Source organism: Leptonotus elevatus, chromosome 1 (assembly GCF_054856555.1).
Source record: "Leptonotus elevatus isolate MCC_2025b chromosome 1, RoL_Lele_1.0, whole genome shotgun sequence".
NCBI classification, from domain to species: domain Eukaryota; kingdom Metazoa; phylum Chordata; class Actinopteri; order Syngnathiformes; family Syngnathidae; genus Leptonotus; species Leptonotus elevatus.
Window position 1 is genome coordinate 55485021 of NC_141239.1, and position 11938 is coordinate 55496958.

The following is an 11938-nucleotide window of genomic DNA, read 5'->3' on the forward strand; positions in this document are numbered from 1 at the left end:
ATGTAGACCATTCACCCCAAACTGCTGAAGTAGATCGTTAATTGAAGAAAAATGAATAAACAAATAAAATTGTTTTCTACTTCTTTTTTTTTCTTTTTTTTTTTTTTAAAGAGCTCAGTATTGTTCATTCGGTAATGTCATTATAATTGCTCATTTTTTTCTTTTTTTTTCTATGTGGGTGTGTATGTGAATGTGTATGTGCGTGTGTGTGTGCATTCGTTAGTTCACCAAAAACCTATTAAAAAAAAACCCCATACCGTTCACCTAAACCGAACACCGCCGTCAGGAGACCCGAGGAAGGACCAAAGAAAACAAAGGAAAGTGAAATCCAGCACCGACTAGACACCACCCACCGAGCCACCAACCAGAGTTCTTCACCAACCCCAGAAACATCTAAATTCCAACAAATCAGGGAGACCTCAAGAGACCAAAGGAGAGACTGAGGAAAGGAAGGAAGGACAAACGAAGCAGAGTGAGATCCACAGACACCAGCCTCCACCGATTCAATGACCTGAAGAAGAAGTTTCCTACTTCTAATGTGGTGAAATGATTTTCATGTGCTGTAGACGCTCTTCACTGCCTCCAGGCACTTCCGGGTATGCACCGATGATTGCCAAATGTTTCAGAAGGTGACATAATATGGGAGCAATAAGGTGTTAATGTCTGACTCTGCAAGGAAATAATTGCTTTGTAAAATAATTTCTGCCGCTTGGGGAAACCACGACTATACAAATATGACAAAGGCCACACAGAGCATATAGGCTGTTGTCAAGAAATTGTGGTGAAAGCTAGACTCAAACCCATGACCACACAATTGCGAAGCCAGCGCTTTAACCTCTCGATCACACAGTAAGACACTATATTGTGCGCAGAACTGCTACGTGTAGAGTTCACGGCAATTGCCTGTTGCAGCTTGTAATCACATTCAAAAAATGGATGGATGCACTTCAGGTAGGATATTAATTTGTTTTATTTACTGACGCTTACTCGTTCGTCATTTCAGAGAGCTTCTTTGATTGGCTACATTTCGTCATGTCAGTCAATTCAAGCGCGAATCTGAAAACTATTAGCGAAAGACTTGCAGGAGTTCCATTTGTGAACTGAAATATGGATCAGTATAGAAATAACTTAAAATGAAATGACATTTAATCAAATGGATGTAAAATAATTGAACGATTCATTTATTGAACATTTTACTTATGACCATTTAATTAGTGCCTGAAAAAAGTAGACTTAGTGCAATTTCTGGAGCTATTGGAAGAAGATATGGAGGAAGATGCTCCAGGGAATCGTCAACACAGCCCAGAAAATTATTGGTTGCCCTCGCCACCCTGGAAGATCTGTACAGTTCCCACTGCTTTAGGCGGGCCAACAATATTCTCAGGAGACTCATCCCACCCACACTTTGAACTGCTGCCATCAGGCAAATGCTTCAGGTTACTGAAAGCACGGACAAACAGACTACAAAACCGTTTTTATGCAAAAGCAATAATCACATTAAACAAGACAAAACGAGGTGTGAAACATTGTGAATGTGAAGTGAATGCTTGTGTGTATGTGGTATGTATTTTTTTTAATTAAATTTTTATTTTTTTGTATTCTTATTTACTCATGCACTTTTAAGAGATGCACTTTCAATTTCGTTGTACTTGACAATGACAATAACGACTATTCTATTCTATTCAATTCTATTTTACTAAGTGCAATTTCTGGAGAAATTCCGTAGAGTTATTGCTTGGCAAAAAAAATTGAAGGAATAATAAGTGTATAAATAATAAAGGTTAGAAACAACATATGTTCCTCAGCATTCCCACAATAATTGCATTGAAAATATGACGTTGAATTACACAAATTTAATTACAATGGTTCAATTTGAATAATTACATTGGAGAACTGAATATGAATTGTACAATTTAAATTTATTTAGAACTGAAGCCCAATACATTTGAAACTACATTTATATAAATGTTTGTTTGTTTGTTTTAAAATTTCCTTGAAACAGTATTTTCTTTGTGCACACTATTGACATATTATTATACTGTAACTACTAAATCTAGTTATTTACAATGATGTGCAAATTAAGTGTTTAAGAACCACCATATAGCCATCTGCTGATGTAAAGATGTAAGGGATAATGCATCTTTCAGTTACAAATACTGAATGATTTCATTATCTCCTGTTGGCTCTACTATGAAGCTCGTGTGCTCATTGTACCACCCACTAAGCAATTTGAGAGCAAAGACAGGGGTTTCATGCACAATGAATATGTGCAATATTTGTCCAAAGTCAGTCAAGGCTCTCGTTGAACCAAAGGGCATCCCAACATTATAGCCTGTACCTAAAAAGGTTATTTTGTTTGTTATACTCACAATCTCAGTTCCAGGGAATTTATTTGCAAATTATTCCTTAATCACATCATCACAGTGCTGATGGTATCGCTTAACAGCTGAGCTTGAAGTGAGCTCACGTACAGAAACAACCTCTTAGAACCAACACAACTTGATTTCTCATTGCGCATGCGCGAAACAAGCTGTTGGCTTTCCACCTCTCCGCGAGGAAAACAGGACAAATTATACAGGAATTTTTTTCTTTTTCTTTTTTTTTAAAAGAGCTCAGTATTGTTCATTTGGTAATGTCATCATCATTGCTCTTTTTTTTTTTTTTTAATATATATATGATTTTTTTTTTTGTATGTAGGTGAGTATGTGCGTGCGTGCGTGCGTGCGTGCGTGCGTGCGTGCGTGTATTTGTTAGCTCACCAAAAACCTATTAGAAAAAATACCATACCGTTCACCTAAACTGAACACCGCCGTCAGGAGACCCGAGGGGCCCAAAGAAAACCAAGGAAGGTGAAATCCAGCACCGACCAGACACCACCCACCGGGCCACCCACCAGAATTCTTCCCCAACCCCAGAAACATCTAAATTCCAACAAATCCAAAAAAAAATAAAAAATCAGGGAGACCTCAAGAGACCGAAGGAGAGACTGAGGAAAGGAAGGAAGGACAGACGAAGCCGAGTGAGATCCACAGACACCAGCCTCCACCGATTCAATGACCTGAGGAGGAAGCAGATTGTGTCTGAGTTTCGATAGATGCTGGTGTGGTGGATCTGGCATGCATGAAAATCTCCACCAAAGAGGGGAGCCGTCGACCCCTGCCAGGACAGCGCAATCGCAACACCTCAGGGCCCCCCAGGCCGCGGCAGCGCCAAAGGACGACCCCCGAGCCCCGCCAGGGCCACCGGCCGGAGAGCAAACCCAGGAGCAGGAGCGCCCCCCACCCCAACACGGCCCGCGCCCCCGACCCACCCCCGCCATCCACCCCAACCCAGCCCCAGCCGCCCCCAGGTCCCCAATCCCCCAGACACCCCCCCCCCAACAAAGCCCCCCCCCCCCCCCTGACCCCACCCCGACCAACCGGCAGCCCCCCAACCCCGACCCCCAGCCCCCGGGGACCCCCCGCACGCAGGCACCGGCGCTGAAGAGGGGCCGGACAGCGGAGCGGAGAGGGCAGCCGCGCCCACCCCACCCCCCGCCGCGTGGAGGGACGGAACACCGGGGGCAGAAGGGGAGATGGGGGCACCGGAGGACGGCCGACACACCCCGAACCCCAGGCCCAGCGGGGGAAGGCCCCGGTCGTCACCCCAGCGTTCTTTGTGAAAGTTAACCCCTGTTACTGAGTCCGCCAGCTCGCCGACTGGCGAACTCTACCTCTAAACCGTGAATGTGACCCCACCCAGTGTATATACAAGTGTGTGTGTGTGTGTGTGTGTGTGTGTGTGTGGGGTGCATTAAAATTAGGAGCAGGTGAACCGGAGCCGAGGGAAATGATATCCCCACGCTCCGATCCACCCGCCTCCCAAGCATGTCACTGAGTGTATGTGGTGCATACAGGAATTTAAGTCCAACTTGAAATGAGCTCAGCTGTTAAGCGACACCATCAGCAATGTTGAAGATTCGCCACAGGTTTAAATCCATGCTCTTTTTGTCATCTCAAGAAGTGCTAGACACTGATAGAAATGGTAGGGCTCTTTTCCTCACACATGATGTTTGTTGACACAAGCATTAAGTCTTCATCTTTCATCTTCAGCATTCGAGACATCAGACTACTTCAGCTAGGGATGGGTACCGAAGACGGCACTTTTTGTGGTATGGACCGATTTGCGTCGGTACTACTGAGCACCGATTCACGTAAAATCAAACAGTGACATGTTTTGGTTCTGAAGCACGGAATTTTTAGTTGGGACTGCAGGAGTCTATGAGGCAGGATATTTTGAGACAAACTTTTTGTCGGTGGCTTAGCATAACTCGTCATTATTTAGAGCCTAAAGATCGTCTAGTTCCCTTTCTGTGGAGCGGGATTACATTTCTAAAAGTATTTTCGTGGTTCACCTTGCGACCTATACTGACAATGTTTGTCTTTGATTGCTGAAATAATGGGCATGATAGCCTATGCAAGCATTAATGGGTGTTTTCTTGCCATTGTCATCAGACTGTTTCAAAAAGATCCAGTCTGTCTTGCCTTTTAAAGAATCTGTTTGCCTTCAAAGTGCATTGTCCAGAAATTCACTAGTGGGCCAAAAGTAGTTATAAGCCATGCATAGTGTTCAAGGAAGGGGCGTTTCTCCTGTGGAAACACTTCTAAATACCTGTTATTGTGTTCACTGATCTTACTCTCCACGTATCCAAGTGTTTCATCTGTGTGGACAAGGGCCATGACAAGCTCAACATCATCTTTCAGGGTCATCAAAACCTCCCATTCTGGATCATCTTCTGACACTTTGTCACCAATCATAAATGGTAGCATCCTCAACAAGCACCACTTTTCATGTGCATTGCCTCCTACACTCTATCATGATGAGAAAGTTGGGGCAATGGCCTGTGGACAGTTTGTCTTGTTGGTCCACTTGTAATGAAAGCTTTGGATGGAGTGGTTGAGCTCCTGCAGACAAAAGTATTTCTTCTTGATTAACACATGATGAGTGCCATCTCTAGAGGTACAATCCAGTGGCTAGCGGTCATGATAAGCTATTACTGTGGTGCATGCCCAAGCCCTTCAATAAAATAATTGAAAATATTTATCTGTCAGTGTCTTCTATTATACAATACCTTAGTTCTACTGCTTTGGTCTTAAATTCCTGTATAATTTGTCCTGTTTTCCTCGCAATGAGAAATCAAGTTATGTTAGTTAGTAGAGGTTGTTTCTGTAAGTGCACCTTTTGAATGACAAAAAAGCTGGCAGTAAAGCAGCATTGCATAATTGGCTTACTTGGCTTGTTTATCATCATTGATCATCGAGCGACGGAGGGCGTAGTCGGCGTGGAGCGTCACATGACAACTCACTGGCTACGCCCAGGAACATCAGCTGATAAGATACATCACAACTGTCAGTTTGATACCTTTTAAGGAAGGCGGCAGTCGTTGCCGAGACTAGTCAAAGTAAAGCACAACCTTTTTTTGTCTTAAAAAATAAAAACCACAGGACGGTATACATTTTATAGTTAGCTAAATAGAGTAGCAGTTGTGGTCCACATGCTGTTTTTGTGTTAAAAGGCACTTTCCTTACAATTCAAAACTTAACAAAGGTAAAAAAAATAAAATAAATAAAAAAAAATTAATATAATGTCTGCCAGGGTTCCTACCTTTTCCCCGTGAGCCCTGCCTTAACTGTTTCCTTTTTTTCCCCCCTTGTGTTTGTGTGCTGCTAATCAGGGGAAGGAGACGCAGCTGAGAGAGAGGCCAGGTGTCGGCAATCATCATCACTACCACCAAACTACATAATCCAGCCCTGGACTGCACCCCAGCGCTAAATCGTCTTGTCCTGTCATTCAGTCAGTCGTAGCAAGCCAATATCGTTGCCCCTGTTATTAGTGCTCTGTTGCTCACCCGTTTGTCTTTGAAAAATGAATCTCCTATTAATGTTTAAAACAACCAAATAAATATTATAGAGCAACCAAATAAATATTGTAGAGCAAACTTGTCATTGCAGTCAGGGTTCCTTTTAAGTGGCCCAGAACTTTGGCTTTGTGGTAAAGTGTTGCCGCCCCAGAGGCGGTTGGTATGATCCCCGATTGCCCCAGTAAGTAGTAATAAAAAAAATAAAAAGTTGATCGTGGGTCAAAAAATGTTTACAACATTGTGTCATTAATCAAAAGAGTGTTTTTAGTTTTACTAGGGGTGTGACAAAAAAACTATTTAAACCGGAAATCCAGTTTTGAGTAAAACAATGCCAGTGTGCCGGCACACGGACTAATGAATCGGTCTACAAATAGCTTGAACTGGTCGATGGCCCGGCTTCTAAAAACGTCTAATTAAAAAACAGCCCTGTTGTGATTAATTAAATGAAATTTAAATGTCCTGAATGAAAACATTTACAAGCAAACTCGAGCTGCTGAAAACTACTATTTCCTTTTCCTTCTTGGACTCCTAAAAGTCACGCGAGACTTCGCCAGATAGCTTGAAGTTGTGGGAACGTAATGGCAGACTCGAACAAGATTTACGATGCACCGGCAAGTTTAAAATCCAAAGTGTGGAAGAAATTTGGATTTTATAAGAAGAATGGAGTATTGGATAAACAAGTCGCCATATGCAAAGAATGTAAAACGGCGCCTAAATACACTGGGAGTACGACAACTCTTTTGGTAGAGCGACATGTATTTGGCGAGGAGGAGGCTAACATAGCTAGCACAAAGAGATGGACAGACCAGGACACAGACCTACAGAACTTCTTCCAACCAAAACTCACTCACAACTCACCAAGAGCAAAGGTAATAACGGCATCAATAACATAGTTTATTGGTAAAGATTTACGACCATACTCTGTTGTGGAGAATGAAGGCTTTCAGGACCTGCTAAAAACATTAGAGCACCGATACGTCATACCGACTCGACAGCATTTCACTAACAAGTGTGTGCCAGAGTTGTACAACCAAGTTAAGGATAAAGTCAAAGAAGATTTTTCAATGCCGAATGGTTGGCAATCACCACCGATGCCTGGACATAATTTGCAACTGATTCTTACGTGACAATTACAGCGCACCAATATGATTTCATATGGAGTGGTGGCGGAGATGACACCACACATTGGTTGTTTTTTCTCACACATTAAAGCTGGCCTCCCCGAAAGCCTTTCAAGTCGACACTGCTGCAAGGTTACTGGGAAGAGTGAGGAGGGCGGTTGGGTTTTTTCATCGCAACTCAAGAGGAGTCGAAATCCTGCAGGGGAAACAACAGCAACTGACATTGCCATCCCACAAGCTAATTCAAGATATACCAACTTGGTGGAATAGTTCCCACGGCATGCTTGAACGAGTTATAGAGCAGCAGCCTGCAATTTTTGCAATGCTTATGTCAAGTGAACTCAGAAAAGGAGAAGTGAGTCAAGTTTATTTATAAAGCCCTTAATCACACAAGAGTCTCCAAGGGCTTCACATGCCTTCAGTTGACAAATATCAACGACAGCCCCTAATCAAACCACAAGTGGGCAAGGAAAAACTCAAAAACCCCATCAGGCAAAAAATGAGAAAACTTGAGAAGGGACCGCAAATGTGGTAATCCCCTTTCCAGGATGATCAGGCTGCAATGGACGCCGAATGGGCAACAATTTACATAGTTTGTGATACTAAACAATATTAACTAGAATAGTGAGAAAGTCCATTGAAGAAGTTCAAGCACAGCAAGAAGACGTCATCAGGTAAGTGGGGCCTCATCCAAATCCAGCCCGGTTGGTCGGAGCAGCTATCTCCATGGCGGCAACTTTAAGGTGATGGTCCGCGCCGGATCTCATCCGGGTCAATCAGCGCAGAACCCGTAAAGCAGCATCCAAATCGGTCACCTAACTCCCTCTCCAAGCCATGGAGAAGGGAGCAAAAGAAAGCAGCGGCAGTCACCAGGTACACATAATTCAGCCAAATGCAAGAGTATAAAATTTTGTCTTAAGACGTGGTTTAAACATTTCTACAGAGATAGCGTTTCTGACCTCCGAGGGTAGGGCATTCCAGAGCACCGGAGCCCGAATCGAAAAACGTTCTAGAACCCCAGATTTCTTTTTGACCTTTGGAATCACCAAAAGACCAGCGTGTTGCAAACAAAGGTTGCGTGTTGGAACATGCGGTTATATTAAATCGACAAGATAGGAAGGCGCTAAGCCGAGTAATATTTTATATGTAAGTAACAGAACCTTGAAATTGCATCTTAAGTGGACACGAAGCCAATGCAAATTGGCTAATATCAGGGTAATATGATCGAACTTTCTCATACGCGTCAAAAGTCTAGCTGCAGCATTTTGTACTAACTGTAGACTTTTATGACTGGTCATGGCTAGACCAGAGAGTAAGACCTTACAGTAGTCGAGGCGAGACCTAACAAACGCATTAATTATAATTTCTGTATCACCATCAGACAAAATAGGATGAAATTTAGCAATATTATGAAGGTGGAAAAAAACAAAAACAGTTCTAGTAATATTTTTAATGTGCATTTGAAAAGAGAGAGTTGGGTCGAATATAACGCCGAGATTTTTTACTGAGTCACTTAAACTAATAATACATTTATCAAGGTTTAGAGAAGTGTTAGTAAACAGATGCCGATAACGAGCGGGACCGACAATTAACATCTTGGCTTTATCTGGGTTAAGGAGCAAAAAATTGAACGACATCCATTGTTTAATGTCAATTTGCAGCAGATGTGTGGATTTGTTATTTGTAGAGGCAAATATAATTCAGTATCGTCAGCTTAACAGTAAAAGTTTGTTATATTTATGTATAATATCACCAAGCAGAAGCATATAAATGTTAAACGAGAGGGCCAAGTCCCTTGTGGGACTCCACACGTAACGTTACATAGCTTAGAGGTCACATTGCCATGGATTACACGGTGCGTTCTCTCTAAGAGGTAAGAACAAACCCACGAGACTGCTAAACCTGAAATGCCAATACATGTTTGGAGACGTTCTAGTAGTATTTTATGATCGATGGTATCGAAGGCAGCGCTTAGATCGAGTAACAATAATATTGACAAGGTATTGGAGTCCATTGCTAGGAGAAGATCATTTGTCACTTTAGCAAGGGCTGTCTCAGTAGAGTGAACAGCCCTGAATCCTGACTCAAAAGGTTCATATTGATTGTTTGTGGCCATGTAATTATTCAGTTGTTGCGCAACAACTTTTTCAAGTAGTTTTGCAATAAACGGTAAATTTGATACCGGCCTATAATTACAGAGGTTAGGTCAAGGTTAGGTCGTTTAAGTAGAGGTTGAATAACAGCAGTTTTAAAAGCTACTAGAACATGTGCCAGTAGAGTGTGACAAATTTATAATACCGGGAATTTAAAATGGAAGGTCCTAAAAGAGTAGCCGCTGTAGCAATTATTTGGGTTGCCGTAATGGCGAACGAGAAATTTAGACTTGTAATTTCCTCAGCAACCTCTGGGGGCACCATGTTGACTTTGCTTGTTTATAGGAGCAAAATAAACGATAAAAATCCTATTATCAAGTATTCATAATCTGAAGTTGCTACTTTAGTTAATCATGGAGTTCTATGGTTTCATATGAGAATTACTAATCCACTCAGTATACACAAATGATTCGGCAGAAATTGAATTTCTAGACAACAAATTTATTTTGTAAACACACACATACATCAGTCACAGCCTAACCTATTAATGAAAAGGAATTAAAAAATGTGAATCAAAGATAAAAAGAAAACATGCAACCTAACAAACTAAGATAAAAAGGTAATGCAAAAGGTAGATGGGGAATAGAGATGGAAGCGTTTTAACCTGTCAATCCTTTTATGTTTGATTAAAAGCGTCGCGCCAGTGGTATGGTTCAGATTGCAAGCAGTAGTCCTGCCTCTTCCGTGCGCTTGAAGCAGACTTGGTCGACTGATGGAGTCACCTATAACTAAATATGCGGGAGCCATTAGACCGAGGTGAAGTAGGGCTAGCTAACGGACCACCGATTAAGCGAGAATAATCTGCTAAACCTCTCATCATTGACTCTCGTGAGACAATTACTCGATGCAGACTCAACTTTACAAGTCCTGGCTATGTTCTTCTTTGTAATCTCCGATTGCCTCATCCTAGTGTCATTGGAGCCGACATGTATGACTATGTCAGAGTAGCTAATGTTAGTAGTGTTAAGTTATTAACATTGTTTTTCAGTTTCAATTTATATTTTAGCCGTTTTGGATTTAGTTATAGCAGTATGGCTCAATGAATAGAATTGTATTCTTATCTGTCTCACTCTCAGAAGAAGGGCAACAAGTTCTTCCACTGCTATCTTGAAGGGAGTCTGGTACCGGTCTCTGTCGGAAGAGGGGAGGCACAGGCTGATTATTGTTTTTCTCTAATCTGATTTATACCTATGGGAACAGAAGGGGGGATTTTCTTGTATTCACTGAGTTGTAAACAAATGTACTGTGGGCTGATGGGAGGAGACTTTTCGTATTCACCCACTTTTCAATAAATAATGATGTGCCGGAGAAGAGGACACACAATCTGAACGGAACACGGCTTCAGTGTCTGCTATTGTGTGATCAAAAGCTTTTGATACCTTTGCAAAGGGACTTCTTCGCCAGAATCTCACCATTCAGTTAATTGAACACGCAAAGAGTAGAATACAAATATTGTCTACTCTAACAGTAGCTAATGTTGTGTGCATCTCCCTGGTGTTTTCTAGACTTAGTGCGTGCCAGCTCCTTCAGGTTAGCTTCAATGTCGGGTGTTCTGGCCCCAGGAATACATCTTATTGTAGCTGGATTCTTAAGATTAATGTTACGAGTGATGGAGTCGCCTATAACTAAATATGCGGGAGCCATTAGACCGAGGTGAAGTAGGGCTAGCTAACGGACTAAATCTGTTATGCGTCTGAACAGGCTCACCGCGGTTAGCAGGCCACTTAGGGCTAATGCTAACTGGACTAGCAGGTCCGCTACAGCCCACGATAACTGTTGTGTCCGCCGCATCTACATTTACCAAATTAATCTGTTCTAGTTGACGGACACGTCCCTTAGGGACAGCCTCTCCGTGAGAAGAATGCAGTTGGTGCACAAAGCAGTACTTGCGTTGCATGAAGTCATACTCATGTATACTGTAGTCGATCGGAGAATCTGAGAGCAGAGGCGGTTCACAAGCAAGGCAGCTGAATGCCCCTCGCCGATGTCCGAGCAGCGGTACGGCCACAGACGGTAAAAAGCAGCGAGTTTCTATATACGAAAGTTAAAAATAGTCTCGAAGGTAAAAAAGTAAAAATGTCAAATGTGGGTAGGTGGGGGGATTTAGAAAAAGGAAAGAGTCTGCGTAGCGAAAAGTGATTATTCCGTTAATCTTTGCTCTCAAAACTAAACCAGATGTTTGCGAATACTCTTGATGGCAGATTGTGTCCTGAGCCATCGTCTAGAAGAGGGATGGGTAAACTCGGTCCTTGAGGGCCGGAGTCCTGCAGGTTTTGGATGTTTCTCTTCTCCAACACAACTGATATATGTTCAGCTTGTCAGCAAGCTCTGCATAAGCCTGCTAACGATCCTGTTGATTGGAATCAGCTTGTGTTGGAAGAGGGAAACCTCCAAAACCTACAGGACTCCGGCCTTTGAGGACTGAGTTTGCCCACACCTAGTCTAGAACATTTTCACAGTCACGGGCTGTCCATCGGCTGTCCTGCATGATGTTCTTGAATGTATTGTCCCTGTAGAGCTCACCCTGTGTATTAGAGACCTTGATCTATTGCAAATACTTTACTTTTTTATATTTAAATGAGAGAATAGTGTCATTTCCATACCAGCACGGAGATCAAGATTGACAGCGCTCATAAAATACCACAAAAAAAAAGGCATAGGTGGTAACGGCCATGAAAATGCAAGATTGCTTAGACTGCTCCCTTTGATGATTGGTAATGTAGTTCCTGAAGAAAATGGCGCATGGACTGTGCTGATGGAATTGA

General features: G+C 42.4%; 1 pseudogene; it reads right to left on the reverse strand.

Moving 5' to 3' along the window:
- Window positions 1-9899: 9899 nt before the first annotated feature.
- Window positions 9900-11078, reverse strand: LOC147184702 (uncharacterized; annotated as a pseudogene).
- Between the last annotated feature and the right edge of the window lie 860 nt (window positions 11079-11938).